A 27,326-nucleotide genomic window follows, 5' to 3' on the forward strand; every position below is an offset into this window, starting at 1 on the left:
GGATACAAAGTTAGGGAGGCTAGACTCGGTTTGTTTGGACACATGTAGAGGAAAGACAGGGAGTGTGTTGGACAATGAATGCAAAAGTAGAAGTACCAGCAAAAGATAAGACAACCATTGAGTGGTGCTGTAGTCGAGACCAGGGTCAAGAACAGAGCATTCCAAGACCACAGAAAACAAAACAAGACCAGGAGTTTGAGGATGCGAAACCAAGCCAATGAACACTAAGGATGGGTGAGACCAAGCTGAATTCAGTGACATTGTGAATCAAAACACCACCAAGTAAATATACCTTCTAAGTGAGCTCATTTTCAACCAACCCTGAAAGTTTCTTTGAAACATGTTTGTCCATTTTAGAGAACAAACTCTACTGTGAGTTACAGTGAGTCAAATGTAATACAGAATAAATGAAAATAAAATGTTTTCACGATTTTCTAAACATATGTGGTCACACAAGATTTACCGGATGCCACAGCAGTGAAAGTCACATGTAAAGTAAATGATATACACAAGTGAGGGAGACAGCCTGATTCTGAGTGCACTTGGTTTTTCTCTCTGAAAGTCAACCCTCTCTTGAAAGCCTTTCCACGTGCTTTGTTGTTTTCTAAGAGGTATAGAGGTCAAGAGAGAAAATCAAATTAGGCGCTCATTTGATTGCAGCGATGCAAGAGCGCTCGCTGATTAGAAAGCCGAACCTCCTGCCGATAAGTCATTAAAAGCCATATTGACCATGTAATACGCAGAGAACTTGGGGATATCTATACACATGGTTCCCGCACAAACAGATGAGCGAGAAAGTTAGTTCAATCTAAAGCAGACATTGCGACGTTGCCAGACATAGAAAAGTGTAATTGAAGATTGAGTGTTGTTTTATATTTTTAAACAGGCAACACTGTCACGCAGCACACTACTGGCGCACCACAGTGCACGCTGAGGCGACATCTTTATTTCCGCTTTAACGCTATGTATCCAGTCTCTTGACTGCTTGGGAGTTTATATACTTTGATGTCCATGTAAAAGCCTTATGAACCACGTGCTGTCGGGGGGCAGCCAGCGTGTGGGGGCCATCACAAATGATTACAGTCAGCCACAGGGGTGAGGAGGACGGCCAGGTGCCGGGGCCTGCTGAGGCAGTGCTTATTGAATCCTGTTAGTGGCTCTGCGGAGAGCGGGCCGATCGAAATGGCTTTGAGGAAATCACACACCCCGTCAGGAACTATTAGGGTGAAGTCTCACACACACACAATCCCTTGGCTCAAGTGTTTAACCAGTATTTCATGGTTCAGATTTAAAAATGGACGACGGTAATCGGGTGTTTATGCACTTCCTCATGTGAAGCACAATCCTCAACAGCAAAAGCACAATTGTTAATGAACAGAAATTCAATCTACATGTGTCTATCATGCGCGACACATGGAGAAAGAATTGTGCTTTTTAGATAGTATTAAATTTTATTTCAATTTCACAGTCAATATTTTCCAACCAATTACGACATATTCAAGCCAAACACAATGTAAGCTAATAAAACAACAGATTTATCGTTAGATCAGGGGAAATAGGGGGGAACAGGCTCACGTTTCAAAGGACGTGTTGTCGCATTAAACACTGAAGTAGAATTGAACCTTGACGACGAGTCTCGGCACGCTAACCAATCAGTGACAACATTTTACAACGACTTTTGCTGCGAGGGAAAAATCATCAACAAGACAAAGAAGAGAAATGGAAGTAGAAGTTCATTGTAGCAGGTGCCGCAATTCACCGACTCACAGAGCTGACAGCGCCTCTGAAGAAACTGATGAACCCAGAGAGAGCGGCTCTGGGTTCATCAGAAAGATATTCAATGCTCAATGCTGTTTTTGACATCGCCGGGATTAAAAAAACGACTAAAATGTGAAAAACAGCCTCATGTTATTTATCAATAATAACATAAATAAAACAAATAAATAAAAAAAGACAATCACATTTTCACTTACAAATATAGAATAAGAATTGGCAGTCGTTTCTACTTCGGGCTGCATCTTAAATAGAAGAAAACATGCTAGCGCGCTAAAGCCTAATGGCTAATAACAAAACAACCAACACTTAAACAGGCTGACAACCTGACAAACATCAGTAATCAGTTTACTACAGTCTGGTAAATGAATTCGTCATAGTATTGAATCCCAACATAGTGTTTTAGCATCGCTACTATTTGGAAGAGAGGTCCCAATACGATACCAGTATCGGTACACACTCCGATACCTGCCTATTTTCGCTGTCATCGTACGAGTCAAGTACTCACTCATGACAGCAGCCGATACCTACTACTGTGATCCCTCGCCATATTCCGCGAATTCAATGCATCGCAGGTTTTTATGGGGCTGTTTACTCTCGTGCAATTTAAGGTGGTCACTGGCTCTCATACCACACTCGCCCTTTGTCATATGACAAACATCCTCCCTGATGCATGTCACGATGGCAGGCCTCACTCCACTTGTTTCCAGCGATGGTTTTATTTTTTATGGAGCACTGCACGGACCAAATGTCCTTCTAAAAGAGATCCACCCGTGCGTCTATTTTCTGACTCGCTCCAGCTCCACTGCAAGAGAAACGACTCAGATACGTGAATATGTTTAATTCAAGAAGACGCTCAATAAGTTAGGCTTCCATCCAATGGCATTAGAAGTTACAGAGACTCTGATTTGATTTGATAAACATTAAAAGCGTTATTTAAAATGGTTGGTCTGGTAATATTAAGCACTCGTATCGGCAAATACTCAATTGTCAGTGCTTGTATTTGTACTCAGTCGGCAAAAAAGTGGCATCCTTACAATTCAGTGTATCATTAGCACATTGCAATAGCACTAGCTTTAGCAAAGCCCCTACAGATTGACCTACTTTTTTTTTTATTTTCAGTGACGGCAGAGGCGAGGAGAAGCCAGCAAGTACTGCCAAGTCGCATTTGGTGTGAGCGTACACTCAGAGTGGTGTCAGCCCGATTATTTTGTCCTTTGTTTCTTGACCCGATTAGATGATTAAAAAAAAAAGATAAAATTAAACAAATGTTTCACTAAAACCATGTAAAAGCACCACATTACGAAGAAAACCTGAAATCTTATCCAGAGTTGTCGTAAAGTTGCGAAACATTTGCGATGCTTCTCATGCAGCACTCGACGGTTTGGACTAATTATACCCTTTAAGACTGCAGCAAACGCTAATGTGAAAAGGAACAAAGCAAACAATCTTTTGCCAGGATAATGGCGCCCTCACAAACCTGGAGGTATCTGACTGTGCTGTCTCCTTCAAATGTCACATTAACAACTGCCTATGCCATAAGTGCTCTGACATTCTCTAGCTCTTGTTTTGGCCAAAGCCACGCACTCGTAAAAAGTGTTCTTGTTTATACTACTCTTTCCAATAGGAAACAATGTTGTACATTGAATTTGCATTATTTTTTTAACAATTTTTCTTAGCATTGTTTAAAATCCTGCCACCAGTCTTAACGGTAGTTTGAAACATAGTTTGACCTTTACCTAATCTTGTCCCTCAATGTGCAACTGACCTTTTACGTTGAAGCTGCATGTAAATACAAGACACATTCATGTACTTGTCTGTTGAATGTCAAGGCCAGAAGCAGGTTTGGACTCCTTCCTGTGCATTGAATTTGTGCTCATAATATAAAAACTAACTCAGTAGCAGCTAGTTCAAAATATCACAGCAAGAAGAGATAAGAGCGAAGGCAGGAGTGGTGAAACAGATGCAGGGAGAGGACAAAAAAGTGAAGATGGTGGAGGCTGCGTTGCTATCAGGTGAAAAGCTGAAAAGGTTACTATGGCAGCAGGATGGAATAAATGTAAGACAAAGTTCTGTAACTGGATAGGAACAGTATCTACTCCGTACACAAAGGTCAAGATTATGCGGCGGTGAGGACCGCAAAGGGAGCTGGCTCGGAGCAGTTTCATGGTTCTTAAGTGAGTGTAAGGCGATGCACACATTTAAGCTTGTGTGGTTCCTCACAGTGCTTCGAAGACATGCACTTATTACATTCTGGAAAAAGTGGGTTGTCGCTGTAAACAATGCTGATATCGTGCTCCTGTGACTGTCACGTCAAAACAGTGGGTCTAACGGCACTAGAGAGTAAATTGAGTACATTCAATGAATTAAAGGCTCTCAATGACTCAAAAGCTTCAAACGATTTCTTTCATGGAGTAATTTTTATTCTTCCATAGAGCATCACCATAAGATAATCAAAACAGACAACTATTACCACACCGTTTCCCATCAAGGCCTATACCCGAACTAGGTTACCTCCCCCTGATCAAATATCATCTCGACCACAGCTCACAACTATTCCTCACATCTGAAAGTACGTTACACGACTACGACTATGTCAGTATCAGAAGAGCTGGCACCTTCAAAGGCTTAACAACATCAAGAAAGGTCAAACTGCTGATCTCAAAAGTTAGCCAAATGTCAAATGAGTTCCACCTCTACTCAACTCTGTTGAACAGCTGAAGGTTTTACTGCACTAAAGAGGTCAGTCCAAGATCCAGGGAGAAATTCTGGTGAATTTTCTGAAATGGTGTGATTTAATGTGGTAAAAATGTATTTCGTATCATTTTAATCCATAAAGCCGGACCGAGACAAGGTATAAATCAGTCCAGTCCAAGGTATAAATGTCCACGTTCCAGCCAAGTTCAGTAAGTTATATTTCTCGAAGTTGAAAATCCAGATGGGGACATCCATGAAAGTTATTCTCACATGTGCTTTGTCCAAATAGAAGCAACTTCCTGATAAATACGTGCTTCATTTACAATTAGAAAAGCACATTCCCTAAAGGTGTTTACTTCTTTCCGCGTATTTCACTGATTCAAAACTTCTACTTCTACCTGCTGGTGAGGATTTTTTCAACATTCCAACTTAGAAACGCAACATCAGGTGATGAATTTTCCAGTTGGAACACAACCACAGAGTCCATCAATCAGTCTTTCGTCATATATTCAACAAAATAAGATAAATAAATAAAATGTATAAAATAATGGCAGCATCAAAAAGGAACCTATGAGGACATAATATAACTAGCTTGTATTTGAAAATGACATGTGGTAGGAATCAAGTAAATGTACATTAAAGACAGACAGAAAAGATGAGTTTCCAGCAATTTCCCTTCAGTCATAATCACCATTTTGAGGCTGTATTTCCCTCATAATGTCACATTAATACCATCACTGTACAAAATAAATTAAGGAATCTAGTCACCTTTTACAATGACTGTATGTGTCGCAATGATAATAGAGAGAAAAGGGGGAGAAGAGCGTAAAGACAAAACCTGTCCAGAACCAAGGCTAGATTTGGTCCCAGAAGGATTTATGTGTTCAGGTCTTTGAGCAATTGAATGCCCCAACAAGTAGGGAAGGATAAAGGGATAGAAATGGGGGGGGAAATCATACACCATTGAAGGAGTGCTGAATCTAATATGTGAGGGTGAAAAATGTCAAATACAGGAACAAAGTCATTTGATCCTGATTTAATGTGCATTTTGTGTTTCATTTGCACATCTTGTTCAGGTTTTGACCTTTCACGTGTCGTTCTTTTACTGTTGAAAATAGAGCAAAAAACAGGGTTAGAAAAAAGATAACCTGAAAGCTGGTGAGCACAATTTGTTGAATATTAAAGCGGTGTTCACAGAAACTGATATGAATAAGGCATCTTGATGCCTATTGCTTCTCTTTTTTTTAATACTCTCGGCCTAAAAACAAATCCTCCGTGTTCCTCTGGCGCTCATCTGCGTGTGTCTTTGTCTGGTCGTTTTACTTTTACTGCAGGACTGACAAAACATAGTTTAACAAGGGACAGAAATGATGAAGTGCCATATATTTATGACATTATTGATTAGCATATAAATTAAATTCTTCAGAACTATTTATGGAAATTGGACACCGCTCATAGCATCGAGTGCAGTAAAGCTTTAACCATCAGAATGAAAATATCTCCGACATCTGAAGGCCACATAGCATGAAGAAAAAGTTGCAAGATAATGAAGCTGAACATAGTGTTTGAGGTTCATTTATAAAGTCAGCCAGAAAAGACAATTTTTATGACATTAACTTCTAAGTTTAGGACACATGAGTGCATGAGTGATGTCATAAAGGGAAAAAAATCCACCCAAAACAAGTTGAAATGCATTTTTTGTTATTATTTATTTCATTTTTTATCCACTTACCATTTTTTGTTTTCTTTATTTTTGTACGTTAAAAGGGGGAGATATAAATTGATTTGTGGGAAAAAAGAAAAAAAAAACGTTTTGTCCAAAGGTCTTCAAATGTTATAGTAATGTAATGTAATGTTAATAATAATAATTAATAAAAGGAAATGAAAGTCCACTGAGCAGAAAAACGAATGAAATGGATCAAATATAGTTCCCCTTATGCCCCAGTAGTAAACAGGGGTGCTGCGTGACTGACAAAGTTGAGAGGAGTCTCCATGGATCATGATATTTGCTATAGACATACACTGGTCATTTGTTGTGGTAGTAACGGGGGGCTGAGGAGAAGGAACTATTAGAGGAGAGAAGGTGAAGAGGAGAATGCAGGCAGGGCAGAGCTGTTGGGTGTAGCAGTGATAGAAAAACAGCAGCTTGTGATATATGTACTGTATATATATATCAATGTTCCCTGTAATTTTCTCTGAGCGGTCACCTGGACCACTGTGAGTGATCTGTCATTGTCGGCTGTGGTGACTGCTGAATAGTTTATAATATTGTTTAAAAAATATTGTAAAAAAATATTTCCAATTTGCATAATTCACATTGAGGATTCACATTGAAGAATGGAACATGCCCTTTCCTTCTTCTACCGCTTATCCGGGGTCGGGTCGCGGAGGCAGCATTCGGAGCAAGGAAGCCCAAACTTCCCGGTCCACACAAACCTCCTCCAGCTCTTCCCGGGGGATCCCGAGGCGTTCCCAGGCCAGACCGGAGACATCATCTCTCCAGCGAGTCGGGTGCAAAGAGGACTAGGTGGCAGTCGAGGGAATGGAACACGCGTAAACAAAAAAGCAATTGTCTTTGAATAGTATAGACTCTTTGTTCAAGAGAATCACATATATACATATAGTTGACCTCTTGAGGAACACTGCCATAAGTAGCAGGAAAAAAAACCCTCGGCTACACCTAAAGGACCGACTGAGGGGAGTGAAGACGAGTTTTAGAAGTGTAGATCGGCGTTGGAGGGAGCCATGGAGACTGGAGGCGTGGAGCTCTGTGGGGAGCATTTTAGATGTTTTGTCGATGGTAACTGTATGAAGGATGAGGGGAGACTGAAATACACTCAAGATGAACATTTCCCACTCTACTGAAGGTGTGTGTGTGTGTGTGTGTGTTGCTTGGAAACACACCGGCTTCTCTTTCAGTCTTTGATGTGGAAGTGGATTGTGGGCCACACAGACTCCCACTCACTTAGAGAGCTCTCAAGAGTATATACAGACGAACTGAGGCCGATTACAAGGTTGATTTACTACGTTGAACAATCATCTGAAGTAACGTACGATCTGATTCAGTTACATCACAAGTGTGTCAAATGAAGTCGACAAAGACACATTGATTGATCATCAATAATCACTAGAAATGTTCAATGACATTGTGAAATAACCGAAGACAAACCTTTCACAAAGCTACGTCGATGCTCGCTGCTTATCATTTAATTATTTCCAACTCAATTAAAAAAAGTCATTTTTATCATTCTGACATTTTTACAGCAATAATTGTGTGAGCGCCTGTAAACTTTCATGTCTGACATTTGCAGACCTGCGGTGTGAAATTGGCTCTGATAAAAACTCAGAGTGGAAATTTGCTTTGGTTTTTCATGAGGGTGAGATTTGAGATGAACATTCACCTTCATTTCAAACATGCCACATTGTTCTGGATGGGAAGCACTGTAAGAGCAAGCTGTACAGTTCAGTATGAACAGCACGGCTCTGGAGAAAAAAAACATGCTGATGTTGAGACACCTTATGAATGAAATGAAATGAATGATTTCCACAATGGTAATGTTACTGTTTAAATTAGCTATAGTTGCTGACATCAGATTTGTTATGTGTTCACCACGGACATCGGCTAAGACCAAAGAGCACGCGTACTGAACATCAGGTTACGCACGAGATTGTAAACAAGGTTATCAGACAACATTAGACTGTGACTCGTCTAGGACAGGGGTGGCCAACCAGTCAGAGGCGAAGAGCCACATTGTTTGACTGTGTTGCTGAAAAGAGCCACATGCAACAAACATGTCAGGCTGTGAGGCTTCACCTGAACAGCTGGTTATGTGACTGAGCGGCAGTATAGCGGTTAAAGCACATGCCTTTGCATCACAAGGTTGCTGGTTTGCGTACGTGTGCGCCATTTATTTTTTACTTCTACATTCTTTTATGTGGTTCATGCCACCAATAACGTGGCTCTGGTCTGTGTGAGTGACGCTGCAGACTGGAGCGTCTCATCTTCACTCCACTGAATTAATCGGACTTCACCACCATCAACAATGAATCATAGGTGAAACACATGCCATATGTTTAATTTCGGAAATGACAAAGTGAAACGTGGTACTAAGTCATTTCAATCGTGTTGATCGTGGATCTGATGACGCTCCAAGTCTTAGGGCTGTGACCCAAATCGGTATTGGAGCATGTGCAGCGAGGTTTATTGTTTATGTTTCAAAGTTAAACGCAGGTCAAAGTCTTTGAACAATATTTTGACATTTCGCCGGACTAGCTCTTATTTTTTCGTCTTATTTCCTGTATAACCGATCATCTCAATAGCAACTCGACCAAAACAGTTCTGTTTGGTGAAGAGCCACATGAAACTGGGGAAAGAGCAGCATGCGGCTCGGGAGCCGCTGGTGTAGGAGTTTGTTTACTTCCGCTGCGTAGCTGAAGTTGGCAGAGCCGGACATCTCCCAGTCTATCGCAGTCAAGCTACTCAGCTGCAAGCTAGCTTAGTCGAGCTATTTACTGCATCATCCAAGTCATTTAGTTCGACTAAGATAAATTCAAATTTCTCTCCAGTAGTCAGACTAAGCTGTTGGCATGTATTTTGAAAGTCCGAACTTAGCCGGACTAACGCAATAATTTGGTTTTCTGGGCCTGCATGTAACCGTGCTCAGTGAGTACACACATGCGCCGCAAAGGAGAGATTTTAGATTACAGTCGATTGGACGGCCTTTGAGAAGAAACCAACACATCTCCAGATATTATCAAAGACAAACCATACGCACTGTACAACACAAACATCCAACTGGATGAAATTCAGCGTGAACCACACTTGCATTTCATGATCAACATAATAGGAGTCAGTTAAAAAAAGGCAACTGGACTGGGGTTCAGCTCTTGACCATGTTTCACTTCAATGATCAATAGATGGAGTATTTTAATATGACTGAGAGCTCAGCAGTGTTTAGCTTCGAATTATGTCTTGAGAAAGATTAAAGTGATGGCTGAGCTTTTAATGAATTCCTGCTACGCCTAAAGAAAACTCTGATGGTGACAGAAAAGTGAATTACTTTTAAGGTTTTGAATAACTTCTCTGTAATCTCCAGCTAAAGCGGTCTGACTTTGCAGGCCGATTTTAAAGACAAACTGCGCTGGATATATATGTGCGATAGAGAATTGTCAAGCCATGCAGGAAATAGCTCTATCTGTGGAATAGGACCACCCGGTGAACAGATAGAAGTCTGCTGACTACACGTGGCTAATGAGTTTTCTCCACTCAAACAGAGCATCGCAAACAGGCCAGCAACTTTCCAGCTGAATTTTCCAACTGAGAGCTTTAAACATTTCACAGTTTCATCCTCATTACAAATCTTCTTTCCTTCGCTGATTGCATCCATAAGTCAACACAACATGCCAAATCATCAAATTAAAAGTTGAGAATATGAGTCTACATCAGCCCCATGAATGAGTCAAGGCACGTTGATCTCAGTGCTCAGATTTTCTATAGAAGTCCCATAGAATGCCAGGATATTAAAATACGATATATTTTTTTTTGGTTTTAACCAGAATTTAAAAATCCAAAACACCTTCTTGTTTCACAGATGTTCTTGGTTTACAGAGAATCAGAGTGTAAAAGATTGTAAGCATAGAAACAATAGCCAGAAAGATAGTCCAATATCTAGTCTCCAAACTCCATAAGAATTGCAAACTATGCACGGATATATAACAGAGCAAATACACATTATCGCCGGGAAAGACGCTACGACCAGACAAGCAATAACATACTGTAGCTATGAAGCATTCAGTGACCCCGTGACCATCATGATGCTCATTTACAACTCTTTATTGCAGACACAAGTAAATAGTGTCGACTGTTGTTCAAATGTTTTCATTGTGTTAACATGAGCCTTTTTTTTTTCAAAATAAATCAAGAACTAAAATGCTTCCATTGGAACAAACAAGTAGTTGTGTTCATTTTTGTCTCGGTCTCTTGACTACAACAGTGACAGGTTCATAAGATATATTAGATTAAACTGCATTTCCTTTAGTCTTCCCTCAATGAGATTCCAATTATAAACCCCAATATTATTTTTTATTTTTATTATTTCAGTTTGTTTAGATATTCTTGAACTTTTTCACATGGGGCTCAGTGCATATTATTGTTTTGTAAAAATACTTGCTCTGGCAGAGCTTTTTTCGTTGTTTGTTTTATGTCTTTTTCATGTTTCGGCACAGTAATTTGACATTTACAAAGCTTTTACTGTTATTTTCTTTTTACTAATTAATGACCACATGCATAATAATTTGCACAAGAATATTTTAAAACAAGAGATTCGCCTGTAGAATAATAAGCAGTTGTTACTTGACAAAGACCATTAAATGACAGACAAAAGCTCATTTTTTGCTTTCTGCTGTTTTTAGGCCTCCAAAAAAATGTTGGTGTCTAAAAAGCATTTCTTGTCTCCGCACGTAGAAGCATCTCAGAAAAAAAACAACTTTGCAATCATCCTTATTTAACTTCAAAGAATCAGCAAAAAAGAAAAAGCAACAAGCATTCAGAAATAATTACTGAGTTTTTGACCAGTGACTTTCACTGAACATGTGTGAAAAGGCTCAAACATGAACATGCACTTCACCCAAATGAAATCCATCCCCAATCACTGCCATCCATTTTATATAGTTTAACATAAATATTAAGGGTGTGCCAAAAAATCTATTCTCATTTGCTATGATTCAGATTTAAATGTATCAAAATCGGTTTTTAAACAAGAAAAAAAATCCACCAAAGACAGCAATTTGTCCACAACACAAGGTGCAGCCCATGAGATCCTTGTAGAATCTTGCTTTTTCAGATGATATACACATCACTAAAAGATGCGAAAGTAAAAACTTTTGTCTCCAGGTGCTGTTATCATAACTGCAGCAAATACCTTTGCAACCGCTGGCTTGGAGGCAGAGGAAGGAAACAATGAATATTTTAAACAAATAAATTGCAATGGAGGAAATTAAGCGATGATATCGATATGAAAGTAAAAACGAAGAACAGAAAAGTCAAGGGAAGAGAATGGCTGAGCCTTTAGCAGTATGAAGTAATCCCGATTATACTGCATTCATTCCCTCCACCGTAGATGAAATGGGAATCTATCCCCGGCAGAGTTTTAAAACAAAAGCTTTAAGTGAGGAGGTCATGTTTTAATGTGAAGCGGACAACATGAGAAGCAGCTACTTCGATTCAGAGGCCATGATTGACAGCTACAGTACCTGCCCAGGTTGGAGATCAGAGAGAGTTTGATGATCTCAAGATCTTGCTCTTGAATGTGGAGAAACTGTATCAGTCACGCTGACACTGCAAAGCTACTACTTTCTTCCTGCCTCTACCACAAGTCAGGAAGTAGAGGTCGTGGCAGGAGGACCAATGACCACACCCTGGTGGGTTTTGGGGGGAGGGCCAAGAGGGACGTTGCCCATTGCAAGACCCAGGACAGTCGAAAACATGTTGTCCTGAAGATTCTAACAGATGGAGTGAAGAATTGAGATGTTTACACGACTCTTCCCAGAAGAGTCAGAAAATGTCTTCCAGCCAGGTAGTGCCGGAGACCCCACCTGCTGTTCATCTCTGTCTTTGGTATCGATTAGATTTAGGACCATAGTAGTGGCTGCAATTGTTTAGTCACTGCACTTTGTGATACAGAATCATACCCCCAGCTTCCCATGGACAACACACTAGTCCACAATGGACGCTCTGTGCGAGTGTGGCTACAAACTACTTCCTCACCCACCTTACTCTCCAGACCTTGCCTCCAGTGACGTCCACCTCTTTTCCAGGCTGAAAAAAAAATTGAGATTTGAGGATGATAATGAGCTGACTGCTGCTGTGGAGGGCTGGTTAGTTGAACAAGATGATGAGGGAATTAATAACTGACAAGGTGGTACAAGAATGGAGTTGGAAGCAGATCACATTGAAATATGATCGGAACATCAGACGTTGTCTGTGCAAAGCTCAAAACATTTCGATGTCCCCTGGAAGGTTTAACATTTATTCAACCCCCTTTCAACCGATTCAAGCCTCAAACATTTTCACCCGGACCCACGTTTCACACTTTTGACACAGACACTCCATCCCTTTGGTTCAGCCTGAGCTCTGTTTGCCTGGTGTTATGAACTCCTGCTCTTTTTTCAAAGCTTTTTTTGATCCTGAATGCAGCTGATTAGCAAGTCTTGGAAGTGTGAATTCTCACCTACTATTAATTTGCCAAAGGCGAATCGGTACAGTGGCACCACGTGTCCAGGACCGTGGCTTTACCAACCTTTTTTTGAAGCTCCTCATTAAAAAAGAAAGCACAAAGCAAATTCCCCTCAAAGCAATGATAAAAGTGAACCATCACCCGAGCCCCCTCCTCTCTCGCGTCACCTCTAAGATGCTAAATTAGATTCATGAGAAAATGTGCAGAGAGGATAAAGCAATCAAAGACTGCAGCTGTTCCATACCAACAAGGGGATGTCGTGTATCGCTCAGTATATTTGGGGATCGCAGCACTCCTGAAAAAGTGGGATCGGTATGCCCAGCATGCAACCACATTGACTTCAGAAGTGAATTCTAATTTCTCATTTAGGCCACTGCAAAACAGCAAACATGATGGGGACAGACGGCTTCTTTGGTCGCTTTCAGAATCTGAGAATGTAAGCAGAAACATAAGATAACACTGGAGTTTGCTCTCTATTCCTTTGCAGACTGAATATTGAGTCAGGCTGTGTGTTGGCAGGTTTCTTGTAATACGATTTGTGGTTAAGCGATACATTGAGATACTTTAAGTTCAGCGATATATAAGAACCAATGTTTTAAGAGGGAAATCAGACAATGCAGTAAAATACGATGTGCATGAAACCAAGTTCATAGTTATGACGTCAGTAGCTAGGCGTTCACACTCCAACAGAGGTATGAATCGCTCCCTTGATCAACAACAACTCCATTGTGCAAAAAGAAAATGTCTTAAATGAAACATCACAAAAGCTGCAATATTAAATACCGATATAGACAACTTTAAATATCAGGACAAGTCACAATCAAGTATTGCAACGTTTCTGCATTTTAAAAAAAATATTGATACAATCGAGCACTCGTGATATTTGAGCATATTAATATGTTCATACACTCCTAATATTATAGAAAAATGTTTTCAATGATGTTGACTATAAATTGACATGCGAGACAAGAAGCAATGCTAATGAGCTCACAGCAGATTTTAGGTCAGATTGTCAGTTAAAAGATAATAAATAAATGAATGAATGAATAAATAAAATATTATTATCATTATTTATTATTATTATGTTATTCAAAACAGCACATAACCTGCAAGTAGACTAGGGACACTAGTAGTTCTAAAATGCCGCTAGAAATATTTTGATGTCCCATCAGATTGAAAAATAATTATTTTTACTTTCCTGTCAATTTACTAATCAGTTTTGAGGTGTTCATTATGAAGCAATAGATTTGTTGTCATTTTCATTTCTGGGGGCTATTTTAGTCAGAGAAAATGCTTTTCACTGTACCGCCCAAAACTGGCAGTTATTAGAGTAAATTATTTTAAACAGTGGTGTAGTCGAGACCGGGACCGTACAGACTGTACTCAGACCAAGACTCGAGACGAAGAGGAGCAAGTCCAAGACCGAGACCAAAATGAATACAGAACACAGCAAGTCATATATATAGGTGCATTAATTTCTTTCAAAATAAATCCAGAACTGAAATTCTTTCATTGGAACAAAGAAGTAGTTAGTTCAGTATTCAGTTCTGCCTTGGTCTTGGTCTTTCCCTTCTCAAAGTCATGGTATTAGACTGGGTCTCTGTATGTCTCAGTGGTCTCGACTACACTCACTTTAAGCTGAAGCAGTCTCTCGTCTGCAATATGGAAAATTACTTGGCCACAATTAAAACTAATGGTAAAAAGTTGGTCAAAGAGCACAAAAAGTCAACCTATACATTTTCAACACAGATTTGAACAAGCCCGCCGAGTTTTACACTTAAAGCACTCCATGTTAAAGCCAATTATAGACTGTGTTTAAACGGCAGTGCGGCTATCGCGTCCTGAGAAGCAGCACAAAGACACATCAATGTCCTGCGAGTGCGGTGGAGCAGATACATCTCTTATATCTATATCCTTCCTCTCGGCAGCAATTCAGCAATGTCAACATTTGTTTGAGAAAGAAGATAAGGGCTCGTCTCCCCGCTCCAGCAAGGACGAATCACTGATAGACCTGCAATCTCCAAGTGCGAGCTTTTTTCTGTAAATTGCAAACCATTCCTGTATTTTGAAGAACTTCAGTCAGCCTGTACTTACAGTGTGTCAAAATGGAAATCACCTCCCCTCATGTCAAGGTGATCGTCTTTGACGTGCAGCTAAACTGAATGGATTCAGAGGCTGCAGATGTTTCAGTTTGTTTGATACGAGTCGATATCGTTTGAAAAGATCATCTGTGAAAAGATGAATTTGGTTTCAACCACGGCAAAAAAGTGATTTTTGAGCTGCTGCCTGTTTTAAAGGGGCCCTACTCATCTTTTCCATGTCTTAAGAGTTAACATATGGAGGATTAACGCTATTCATCCATCATGCATCTCTCCACAAAAACAGTGACAGTGCTCTTCAAATCAGCAGTTCATCATCCAGGAGTGCGACCATCACATGGTGTCAACATTAAGCTAACTTACATGTTGAAATGCAGCTACTAGCATTTTATTAAGGGATGTTTTTGTTCAGGTTTTCGACTAGTTTAAGAGATTCACTTGCACATCGCACCGTTCTTACAGTCGATAATTCAACGTAAAACGGAGCACTTTGAGCAACCTGACAAAGTTTGTAAACTTTCACTTGAAATAAGATTTAAATTCTAATTTTGATACGAAGCATCGGACCGGGACCTTCAGCATGCGCTGGGGCGGTTTGCAGCCGAGTGTGAAGCGGCCGGGATGGGGATCAGCACCTCCAAGTCTGAGGCCATGGTTCTCAATCGGAATAAGGTGGTTTGCTCTCTCCAGGTCGGTGGAGAGTTCTTGCCCCAAGTGGTGGAGTTTAAGTATCTCGGGGTCTTGTTCTCGAGTGAGGGAAAAGGGGAGCGTGAGATTGATAGACGGGTTGGTGCAGCGGCAGCAGTGATGCGGTCGCTGTATCGGAGCGTCGTGGTGAAGAGGGAGCTGAGTCACAAGACGAAGCTCTGGATTTACCGATCGATCTACGTTCCCACCCTCACCTATGGTCACCAGCTTTAGGTAATGACCGAAAGGATGAGATCGCGGATACGAGCGGCTGAGATGAGTTTCCTCAGCAGGGTGGCTGGGCGCACACTTAGAGATAGGGTGAGGAGCTCGGTCATCTGGGAGGAGCTCGGGGTGGAGCCGCTGCTCCTCCACATCCAGAGGAACCAGTTGAGGTGGCTCAGGCATCTGACCCGGATGCCCCCTGGGGAGGTGTTCCGGGCATGTCCTACCGGGAGTAGACCCCGGGGAAGACCCAGGACTTGCTGGAGAGATGATGTCTCCGGTCTGGCCTGGGAACGCCTCGGGATCCCCCGGGATGAGCTGGAGGAGGTTTGTGCGGACCGGGAAGTTTGGGCTTCCCTGCTCCGAATGCTGCCTCCGCGACCCGACCCCGGATAAGCGGTAGAAGAAGGTGAAGGTGAAGGCTACTCTATAAATATGTGAGATTAGACTACCGAAGAAGAGCAAACAGCACATTAGGGTCCCATTAATACTTAAGCAGCAGCATCGAGCGTGGGAGGTACAGCGAAACTTTTCAACTGCGTGTCTTTAGGAATCGGATGGAGCTTGGCCGTCTGGGAGATGATCAGAGAAAAAGATGCCACGGCGCCATTTTGTCGGAACAAGTTTGTTTTGAGACCGATTGGTGGGCTCATGCTTGTTACTAGTTCCCAGTTACCTCGTTCACATCACCAGTAAGTCACATGTCTACAAGGCGCTTTGTCATTGGCTTAAGGTGAAGCCTTGAGCATCGTGGGAACTCAAACAGTAGTGGCTTGCAGCACCACTTGGGAGCGTGAAACTCACAAAGTAACGTAGCATTTGTGATACAAATCCGGTCGGTTTGTAAATTAAATGTAAATCGAAATGCATTTGAAATTAAATCAGACATAAGGGTGAATCGAAATCGCGATTTTTTTTAACAATTTATCGTGCTGGTCTACCACAGCCTCTCTGCGTTGAGAGATGCTGGTTAAGGTGTCACGGACATCTTGTCCAAATGCCTATGTCACGGGTCAAGGGAACGAGGAGCAAAAGCCACGTGTTGAGGACGTGGAGCTGGACCCAAGTGCAAGTGGTGAAAGTTACAGCCAGGCAGGAGCAAGTTAGAAATAATATTTAATAATAAAACAAACAACAGAATCACAACTGAAAGCATCACCGAACCAGGAGAAAACAGCAAAATCTAAATGTCCAAAGGGAGAAACCAAACTAGCAGAAGTCCACAAACATGAGTTAAAAAGTCCAAAACAGAAAACGTCACTGAACCGGGAGAAAACTAACTAAAGCTGAATGTACAAATGAACCGAGAATAAACTACAAAAGAGAACAGGAAAAGCATGGAAACAAAACACTCACTCAGGCACCAGGGTTTAACACAGACAAATCCAAAATAAGCTAGCTCACAGCACGAGAGACCGAAACAAAGAGAGCCAAGAGAACGAGGAGTTAAATGAGCTAGCGCACAGGTCGAAAGACCGAAACAAGGAGAGCCACGAGAACCAGGAATTACCACGGGGAACAAGAAGAATCCAAGACTCAGGAACTAGAGGAGAAACCACAGGGAACTAGAAAACTCACAGGGAAACAATGGGAGAAACGCAGGAACTGGAAGACACGATCTGGCACACGTTGCCGGAGTCCAGGTGTTTTTATAATCAGGGTGATCAGAGGTAGATTGGCTCCAGCCGTGTGCCAAAGAAACAGGAAGGGAGGCGGAAGAAACCAAAACATGACTCAAGGGACAGAACAGGAGCAGAGTCATGACAGCCTACTTGGGTCAGGGCAGGTTCCACTCTAGGCATTCTCCAAGGAACATTCTGGATGTCTGAGAAATTACATCTCAGCTTTGGAAAAAAAAGCCTCTTTCCTGAACCAACCTTGACTCAGATGAAGAAAAATGATCTATGCCTGCAAACTGCTCGACACCCTAATGGCAGCTGAGATCAACAAGTTGATAGCAATACGCAGATGAACAAAACACGCTGACAAAGCTACTGCAACAGCAAATCCTAAATGTTCAGAGGTTTTGTTAGTGTTCAGTTCTTCAGACAAGATGAGCTTGGACATTGGCCATAGCATGTAAGTCCACCCACAACACATCAGGCGTAGCACATGGGCATAGTCCCTCATGCTTCTGAGGTTGATTTAATGAAACACATTTTTCAAAGCGCATGAGCAATGATTAAGCTACAGAGAGCAAATGATCCAAAGGCAGCGGAGTCTAAACGTGAAAAGCAAGGCAGCATGTTAGCCGTGCACGTGCAGCCAAAGTTCATTAACTAACTCCGCTCGTCTAATGAAGCGTTATCCGGTTGAGGGGTTTCAGGACTCGTTGTAGTGAAGCCGGTGAAGCATGAGAAGACTCCGGAGCCAAACAGCACAAAGGCAGCACAAAGTATCAACCTTGTCTCCAGAGGGCAGGCGCAGTATAGCGCTGAATTATTATCAGGCATTAAAGAAAGAAGCAGATTTGCAGCCAACGTCAGATGGGAGAGCCTCAAACAAAGCAACCAGGCATGGTTTGTGACATGGCCAGTGGTTTACGTGTGACTTTACTCAGGGTCTCCGCGGTGCGGCACAACTTAAAGGAGAGCCGTCTGAAAAATTAACTCTTTTTAAATCGATCTCACGAGATCAAAACAACGCATCATGGAGGTGGACATGAACATTCTGGCCGGAAATATGAAAAGATGGACTGCGTGAGGTCGGCAGCAGATTGGAGAGAGATTTACTTCACATGATTAAAGAGTAGTGTTTTCATTGTCACCAAGTCCCAATTACCAATCTCTCATCTGCTCCCTTGATTCTCTATCGCTTCTGGACTTGTAAATCCTGGCAGAAACCCTGCTTATTATTGCTATTTTCTGCTTAGAGTGTGTTGCTGGTTTTGGCTCACTGTCTATTGTGCAACTGACTTTTGTAAAAAAAAAAAAAATTTTATTATTATTTTTTTTTTTTTATATTATTGTTTGAGAATAGCAATGTTTTGTCCTGCAAAGCTCAATTTAAAATAAATAAATGAATTAATAGCACTTATGGTAACATGAAAATCGAACAAACAATTTGTGTAGTACGTAACTATTGCAGAGAAAGTTAATGATGAAAATGAAAAATGACTCAAACACAAGTCAAACTCATGGTCTGGGGGGGCGCCTTTTCTTATTTTATTCATTTATATATATTTATTTTTTTTATTATGGGAATTTTTGAATGGGAGATATTCTTAACATACGTCTCAAAGAATAACACAGTCACTGAAGATGATCCTGTTGCCTAGCTACAAGCTAATTTACTGACACAAGATGTTAAAAGTATGTCTCATTTTGCAGTTGTCATGGTATTTCTCCATTTGGGAAATATAGCCCATCTAGTTATGTTTGCACTGAAAGAGATGTGTCGAGGAATGAAGCACATATCTCACAATATCATCTATATTGGAGAAAGCCAGCCTTCGCTTACAAAACTCTTCAGTATCTTCATGTTACATCTGAAGTAATTCCGTGGGCTTCCACTGAACTATTTGCATATAAAGAGGAAACTCTTTGCTGGTGGTATTTGGAAAATCAATTTCATGATATACATCTCGAGGATCTTGCTCGAAAACAACAAGAATTTCAATTACTTTTTTGGATTCCTGGAAGTTGCAGTGTGAATCATATAAATAAGGCAGCGAAAAGCACCAGACTTGTATCACTCTCCAGCATCAAAAGGTGAATACCACCACTCAATTTATTTTGGAATGTAAGGTGTCCTGACCAACACTGGTATCAAGGAACGTATATTTTCCACAACCAAAAAAGAAAAACTACAGCTGCACAGACAGGGATGTTTTTTTCATTCCCAGTACGGCCGAATCGTCTCAGGAGATAAATAAAGAGAAACAAAAATGAGAGCCTTTAAAAGGAGTTCTGCCTCAGTGGGGTACGTCTGCTTATGGCCAGTGTGATTTACGCTGCAGTAGCAGAGACCCATTACCAATGAAAAAACACACTCTCTTTCCAGGAAGTGATTTACGTCTTCAATAAGCCCCTCTGGTTTTCATTCGCTCATTCCCTTCATTTCACTTCCTTTTTCCTGACAGCGGCATTAAGAAAAGCCACGGCATGTAAAGTGGAATCTATCAAGCGTGGCGTCCCGGGGTTGGTACAAATGCTGCCGCCCCATGAACCTGCTGTTTCACTGCTTTGCATGGACAGTAAACTTCACTGCTGTAGGAAAGTTTTAAGGCACACAGGCTTGCTTTACATGAATCAGCACATCACTCAAGATACATTTCCCTGCATAACAGAACACCTGTTTTTATGTGAGGGTTTCAGCTTTAGTATGGAGTTGTTGGAATACTGACCTGAAAGAACCTATGGAGTGTGTCCCGGCTTCTGCTGGCCGATGTCATCACATTCAGCTGTTACAATATTAAATTTTTTTCTCAGTGAGTAAATTAAATTTGAAATGAAGCATTCGATAGCACTTTCTACCACGCACAAAACACTTATGTTGCTAAAGACAATATTAGTCACACAGGTAGTTTTGCTCCCCTTATCTGCCCCTCAGTTTCTGTGTTCATTTTCCACGAGTCACGTCGAGTCAAGTCAAGTCAAGTCCTTTTTCTGTGGTGCCCCTGTTATTAATCGTTTTATCTGGATTAAACCTTTGTTGAACTCTCGCTATATCACCTGCATTTGACTCCTTGCATACAGCTCCGTAACAAAAAAGGTGGTTCATCAGCACACAATTTTTTGGATGAATGAAAAACTATCTTCCATGGTGGTGAGTTTCTACTAAGAATTTGATTCTGATTTTTGTGTAATGGCAAAAAAAAATCACGATGCATTCGCCGTCAGACCAGGAAGTAGTCCATGTCAAGTAGTGCTTGACAAACATCATCTTTGGCTAAAGCTAATGTTGCACATGTGGTAGAAAGTACCATTGAATCCTTCATTTTCATGTTTCATTACCTCATTAAAAGGTTTCAAATGCAGCTGCAGGATGTGATGTCATCACCTGGCAGCGTTTTCATTCTTCTTCATGTCTCATTAGAGCTACATATCAGGTGGTAACAGCAACACTGCCCCCTACGGTTTTCAGTGGTACTGCTCTGTTTGGTCCGTACAGGTTGGCTTTTTATATACGGACAAAATGAACGCACGGCACGGGCAGATGGCTTCGTCTGTATCCAGATCTGTACCTAACCATAATTGGGCATTTGAAGTCCTGATTTGAGATCTCCACATGGCAGTTTACACTTTACTTTGAGAGACACTTTTGAGTCTGTTGTTTGCTTTGGTCACTCTTATTTTTGTTACGTGAAGTACTTTGTTGTTTAGAATCTGTGGTTGCTTGGTTTAATTGCATCAAGCTTTATTATATTATGATACGCTTCTGTGTATTAAATAGTGGTGGGATTTTAACAAGTTAATTACGATTAATTAATTACAACAAAAATAATTTTAATTTAATTTAATGGAACAGTTTGCTCTCCAGACAACAGGGAACCTTTGTAAGTGCAGGAGTTCCTGGTCCACTGATCACACTGATGCACAAGACACGTGGCAGCTAGGATGAGAACAACAACAACAAACATGGAGGAATCCCTGAACAAAAGCAAACAAAAGCATCTGTTTGCTTTTGTTCAGGGAGGTTTTTCACTACACAATGGCCTGAGTTTCCACTACTCAAATATTCTTATACCTTTAAACTGCGATTAATTGAGATCTAATTGACTAGATATTATTATTTTTAAATCCCACCCCTATTAAATAGCTTTCATCAAACAGGCTCTACCTTTTGTTACTTTCCCCTTTCCCCAAGCGCGGACATAAAAGAGTGCAATTCAATTCGGGGACACAAGGGCGTAGCTGAGGGCACAACTCAACAACTTTAAGTCATCAATTACCCCTTCTGTGTTTTTGGACTGCGGGAGGTGACTGAGGGAAACACAAACTAGCATGGGAAGCACACACAAACTCCACACAGAAAGAGCTCAGGTTTAGTCCAAACCCGGGAATGCCTTGAGGCTTAAGCCGACTCGCTGTGAGGCTGTAGAGCTCTGCCACAGTGCACCAGACTGTTAATGAGAGTTTCCATGTTAAGCAGAAAGATGAGGATGTGCAACTATGAGCCGGGCATTTCACTAAATAATGCACTGCCATGGATTATTTGGGGGAAAGGACCCTTCGGAACGCGCTGGACCTTGTCCAGCAGAAAGTATGTGCTGGAGGAGTGAAAAACAGGGCTAAATGACCAACATAGGAAGGGAGGAATGAATAATGTAAAACCCTGCAGCGGTGCACAATAAAGACCCTGGAAACAGGTGGCCGAGTTATTAATCCCGGTAAGGCCGTCGATCTTTGCCAGCAACACTGCTCCCATTTTTTTGCCAACACGCTGCATACCCCCCACCACCCTGCCTTCCAGATGCCTCTAATTAGAACTGGGACAGAATTTTACGTTATGGCCAAGTCAGCCGGCCAGTCACCACAACCACAACCTCCAGTCTTGGAACTTGAATCCAAGAGCATCCTCGCAGCCTGTGATCCGTAGGTCTGTGTCTGCACTTAATTATAAATAGAGTTTAATTATGGCCCCACAGCAGCTTTAAAAAGATATAATTTTGTGTGCAGTTCGGCCCATAGAGGGTATGAATTATGAAGATGGGTATCCCAGACTGAACTGCGGGAGAGTCAGGATGGAAATTTAAGTACCATGACGTCACGGCCACACAAACTAGTGAGCCTAATTTAGATTTGTGATCTGTTGATAAGAGGCCACATCCCAATATATTTTGCTACACTGGTCGAAAGGAGAGATTACATTCTTTACCTCAACTGTTGAAGCTTATTGGCATAAAAATCTAACTAAAAATGTAAAAAAAAGTAGAAATGCTAGTGTGTTTTTTGGGGTGTCCCTGATATCAATAGAAAAGGAGTTTTCCTCCATATTGCGATTTTTATTTTCAAATTATTTTTAATACTGTTGCCCTGCATTTATTCATCTATATTTTTCATTTTTTTAATAATTTATTAATATTTTCTTTTAATTTTTAGCATTGTATTCATATTTTGATAATAAAAGCTGATTTTTTACTGTTGCGATGATATACTCTTAATATATGTGTTGACTGTGTGCTTGTTTAATGTATAATTTTAAGATGTTTTATAGTGTTTTTTGACTGAAATTTCTGCACCAAAATACTAGCATGTTTCCCCACAATGGTTTTCGCAACCTGTGGCCATCAATGTGCAGTACACAGCACCCGGCCCTGGCTCCATATGTGGGCAGTCCCTTGACAGCACTTCCCCATGTCCTTTCAATTATTCATTTGAAATATTATTGATAGCAATGGGCTCAATCGGACAGCTGGTGGCGTTATAGACGTGGGGCTGGCACTGAGGATCTCTCTCGCCACAGAGTGGGGCAAATACTTTCAAAACCGTTCCTAGAAACACCGAATGCTCATATTTTCCCACAAAAATTAGAATAGATTCATAAACATCAAAACTGTGACTATTTAAATGTGTAAGGCACAGAACTAAAAGTGGAACTTTCTCATGCAGCGCACCGTCACCCGAACACTACACAGGACGGACGTAAACAAACAGGGCTGACCATGAGATCCGTCTCTCTCCACACTATTTCTGACACCCGATCCTGTGTAACATGCTACTGTATATCACCAGTTAGCGTTTTAATTTGCTGTATTCAGGAGCCGCTAAACAACTCTGGTCACACACACAAACATTCGACACCCACCTTTACCTCTCAGATTCCACTCATCCAAACCAACAACAAGTGTTCACTACACGCTGTCAGCCTGGAAACTAGTCTCACACGACATCATAATATAAAAGATGGACTTATTTTATAAGCTTTTTTAAAATTGTTTTTTAACATGTACATTTGGGTTTTTTTTGTGTCTGTGTGTGTGTTCTTCATGCTTGAATTGCTCTGTGCATTCTGGAAGAATGTGGAGATTTTTTTAGGCTAAAAAGTGAAAGTTAATTTCACATTCCATCTCGCCACGATCCAATAATGGCAGTCAGCAGCAGATGATGGCTGTAAACACATATGTTTCAAGTCAAAGTGATCCATCTATAACTGTGTATATCACCAAACTGGGACAAATGTTAAAAGTTTGGTGACTTTGCCTCAAACTACTCTGAAGGACAAAAGTAGTTTTTTGTTCAGATTTTGTTAAGGGTCTAAAAATGCATTCAGGGCATAAAAATTATTTATGCTGACCCATTTGCGGCGTGAACCCCGCGATAAAGGCAGCGTTTGCAGATCCACATCAGCTCCCAACGAGCGTTCCATTTGGGCTGCTGTAATTAATTTAGCAGATAAATACGAGAGCATGACCTACAAGAAACTAAACTGCAGGATCAGTACAACTGCATTCCTCTGCAGCAGGAATTCTTAATACCGGAGGCACCATCTGGTTGACAAGCCTTTGCTAGGTTGATGACTATTTGCTTCACACTGCAAGTCAACATACGTTCTCCTGAAAACCCTTCCTAACCATTTGGCTCGGTGGCACGGCCATTATCTCACCGAAAGAGGCCACCGCCATCTGGGGCTAGCGTTTTCCTGAAAGGGTGTAATAGTCTACAACAATGATTGGGGAGGTGAAACGTGTCAAAGAAACATGCAGGAGAATGATACTGAGCAGGTTGCCTTTTTCCTAAAGTGCATCCTGGTGCAGTGCGCGCTCTCAGGTAAGTGAAATCAGGCACCCATCTGACGCCCATTTGATGTAAAAGAGGGTTTGATGGAGCCCAGCCACTTTCCTCCACTGCAAAGCTGTACACACAATAGCTCCTGTTTTCCTCTCATCACATGCTCTTTTTAAAACCACTTTGTGATTGGCTTGAAGGTGGAAATGTACACTTTATGTTCAATGAGTAATTATCACAGCAATATTTTCAATTTTTACTTATATTTGTCCACGAATACACTAGGCAAAGCGTGCAAAAGTACTGCCCCTTTTCATTATAATTCAATGTGTTTGTAGAGCTTCAAATACAATTTAAAGCTACCTATTTCAATTTCTTACCTCACCGATACATTTTTTTTTTTGGTATGACAGTTAATAGATTAATAGACAATAGAGATAATAGAGAATAGATCATTTAATCTCAATTAATCGCAGGGAAAATGAATCACATATTTTGTAGCCGTTCTAAATGTAACATAAAGGAAGATGTTATCAACACGAGTGTCCATGCTTTTATACATTTGTACATTTATACATACCTTTGTTCACTCCAACAACTTATCTGATACTTACAAGAATGATCTTTAGAATAACCTCAAAGACACTAAAGAGTCTTCACACTCGCAATATTAATATAAATCCTACCGAGCAAAACATTAAATTCTATTTATTTATATATCTGTTTATTCATTTATATATTGCATTATTTATTTTAGTACATTAAATGTGCTTTATTTGTCCCAGAGTGGAGAAATTCAACAATTTTAAGGGACAGAGGTGTGGATGCAAGTCTGATGTGTTTCCGGTGGGGGTTGGTCTCCGCCAGGGTTCTGCTTTGTTTCCAATCTTTTTTTTTGGTTTACATGGACAGGATTTTGAGGTGCAGCTCTGTTGGGGAGGTTTTGCAGTTTGGTGGTCTGAGGATCCAATCGCTGCTATTTGCAGATGACTTGGTTCTTGTGTGACCTTCAGCTCTCTCTGGATATTTCTCGCAACTTTCTGACTAGCTTGCTTGTTACAGAGTTGCTTACATCATAAGATGGTGCTGAGTTACAGCAACCGGCTGCATCGTGACGTAATACATCGTTGAGTATGGAAACTTAAATGTTGTAGATATTGCTTGTAAACACAAAACATAGAGAGCAGTATTCCTAATTCTGTCTTGACCCTTTCAATAAACTTCATTTCCAGTTCAAATCGAGTCCATATTTTATAGAAGTACATCTAAATCAGTAGGAGTTGCGATTCATGTTGAAAGCAAGCTTGTTTAGGTGGCGCTTCGTAACACACTGGGCACATTTTCGGGAACATAAAAGAGAATAATGATTAATGAGGAAGTGTGGGAGGAACTTGCTTCTCTAAAACGTGCAACATGGAGAGCTAAGTTGTACACATCCAGTAACTGGTTCACACAGTGCTCTGATCTTATTGTGAGGAGGTGGACAACTTTGTAGTCTTTAACACGCTGCAAAGCACCGACCAGAGTGGGCAGAGAAATAATCGATGGAGCTACATGAAAAACCCAAAAGATCTGCTGCCATAAAAACATTAAAGATGTTTTTTTAACTGTGCTGACATTGAAAAAATAAAGTTCCCGAGTGGTTGTTTTACATCAGTCATTTGAGATGGAGCATCTGCAGCAAAAGCCACAGTTGCGGTCGAATGACTCAAAAGTCTCTCTGTAGGTGATCAGGATTTATATCTTTCATCGGGCTGTGTTTGGTTATGAAACGTGAGGATTATTAAGTCGATCTATGGATCTGTATCATTATTCCAACATGATATCTAGTTTGATCTAGTTGAAGGTGCACTACATTAGATCACTTTTTTTCTTCTTTCAATGGCGAAATTTTGCTGGTCGGCAGCATAGTAACATTATAGATATGTCGCTGATCATAACATATGTTCAGCTACAAACTCACGGTGCACTCCACCAGCAGCTCACAGATGGTATTTGCTGCTTTAAAAGCAAAATTGGGCAGTGCTGTCATGGCATCACTGCTTCCAGCGATGTGCGCCAAAGATGAAAACATCCGTCTGGGTGTCCAAGCAGATTTGTCACCTCAAAGCGTGCGTCTCCCTTGAACTGTCCTTGCTCAGGCCACGCGTTGATGAGCCAATCTCCGCGCTGATGTCTGTTTAAAAGGCTCCAGTGTAATTACTCTGAGTAGCACAGAGTGCAGGAGCAAAATACCTGGAGGCTGGAGACTTCATCTGTCACTGAGTCAAAGGTTTTGTTCCAGGACAGTGTAATTATGTCAGTCACGTTTGTGCCTTATTCTATTTCCCTTCAGTTTAATGCACCGTATGAGGCCAAAGCATTCAGCCACTCGCTGAATTGGACCACATTATGACCACCTGTCTAATATTTTCACGGAAAACTGTGGTTCTAACTGGTCGCAACCATTGTTTCAGCAGATAAGGTTCCAAAATATTTCCACTTCTTTACTGCTGAAGGGCATACTGGTGGTAATATCTACTCTGGAGGAGGAATGATTTGGGATCTCTAGGTATAGGTTCCTGATATTCCAAGATATTCCACGAAGCTTACTTGCGAATGTTTACAATCATAATAGTCCTCAATAAAAGTGCTTACTTTTGGTGACAAGACAATACTGTTATTTATTTATCTTCTGTTTTAATTAATTTCAACAACTAATTCTGTCAAATGATCCAAATGTTAAAGGTGAAAAAGAGTAACAAAGGCTCTCTACCCTTGTTGAGCTCGTGGGACGATTCTTCTTATACTGATGCTATCGACAGAAAACTTGTTGAGGACAACGTTGCCTGTTGTGTAGTGTTGGGGTGGTGTAACACTACAACCTAGTGGCAAGATATTGGAAGTGCATTTCAATTTCTCGAAGTGATAAAGATGTTAAGTCTGAGGTGAGTGTTCAATAC

The 27,326-nt window shown here is 40.9% G+C and overlaps 1 protein-coding gene across 1 annotated transcript in view; it reads right to left on the reverse strand.

Annotated features, from left to right (window-relative positions):
• The window catches only part of spon1a (spondin 1a), a 101,887-nt gene that overhangs the window by 74,364 nt on the left and 197 nt on the right, over nt 1–27,326 (reverse strand). The gene's annotated exons all lie outside the window — the stretch shown is intronic.

Source organism: Synchiropus splendidus, chromosome 5 (genome assembly GCF_027744825.2).
Source record: "Synchiropus splendidus isolate RoL2022-P1 chromosome 5, RoL_Sspl_1.0, whole genome shotgun sequence".
Lineage (NCBI taxonomy): Eukaryota > Metazoa > Chordata > Actinopteri > Syngnathiformes > Callionymidae > Synchiropus > Synchiropus splendidus.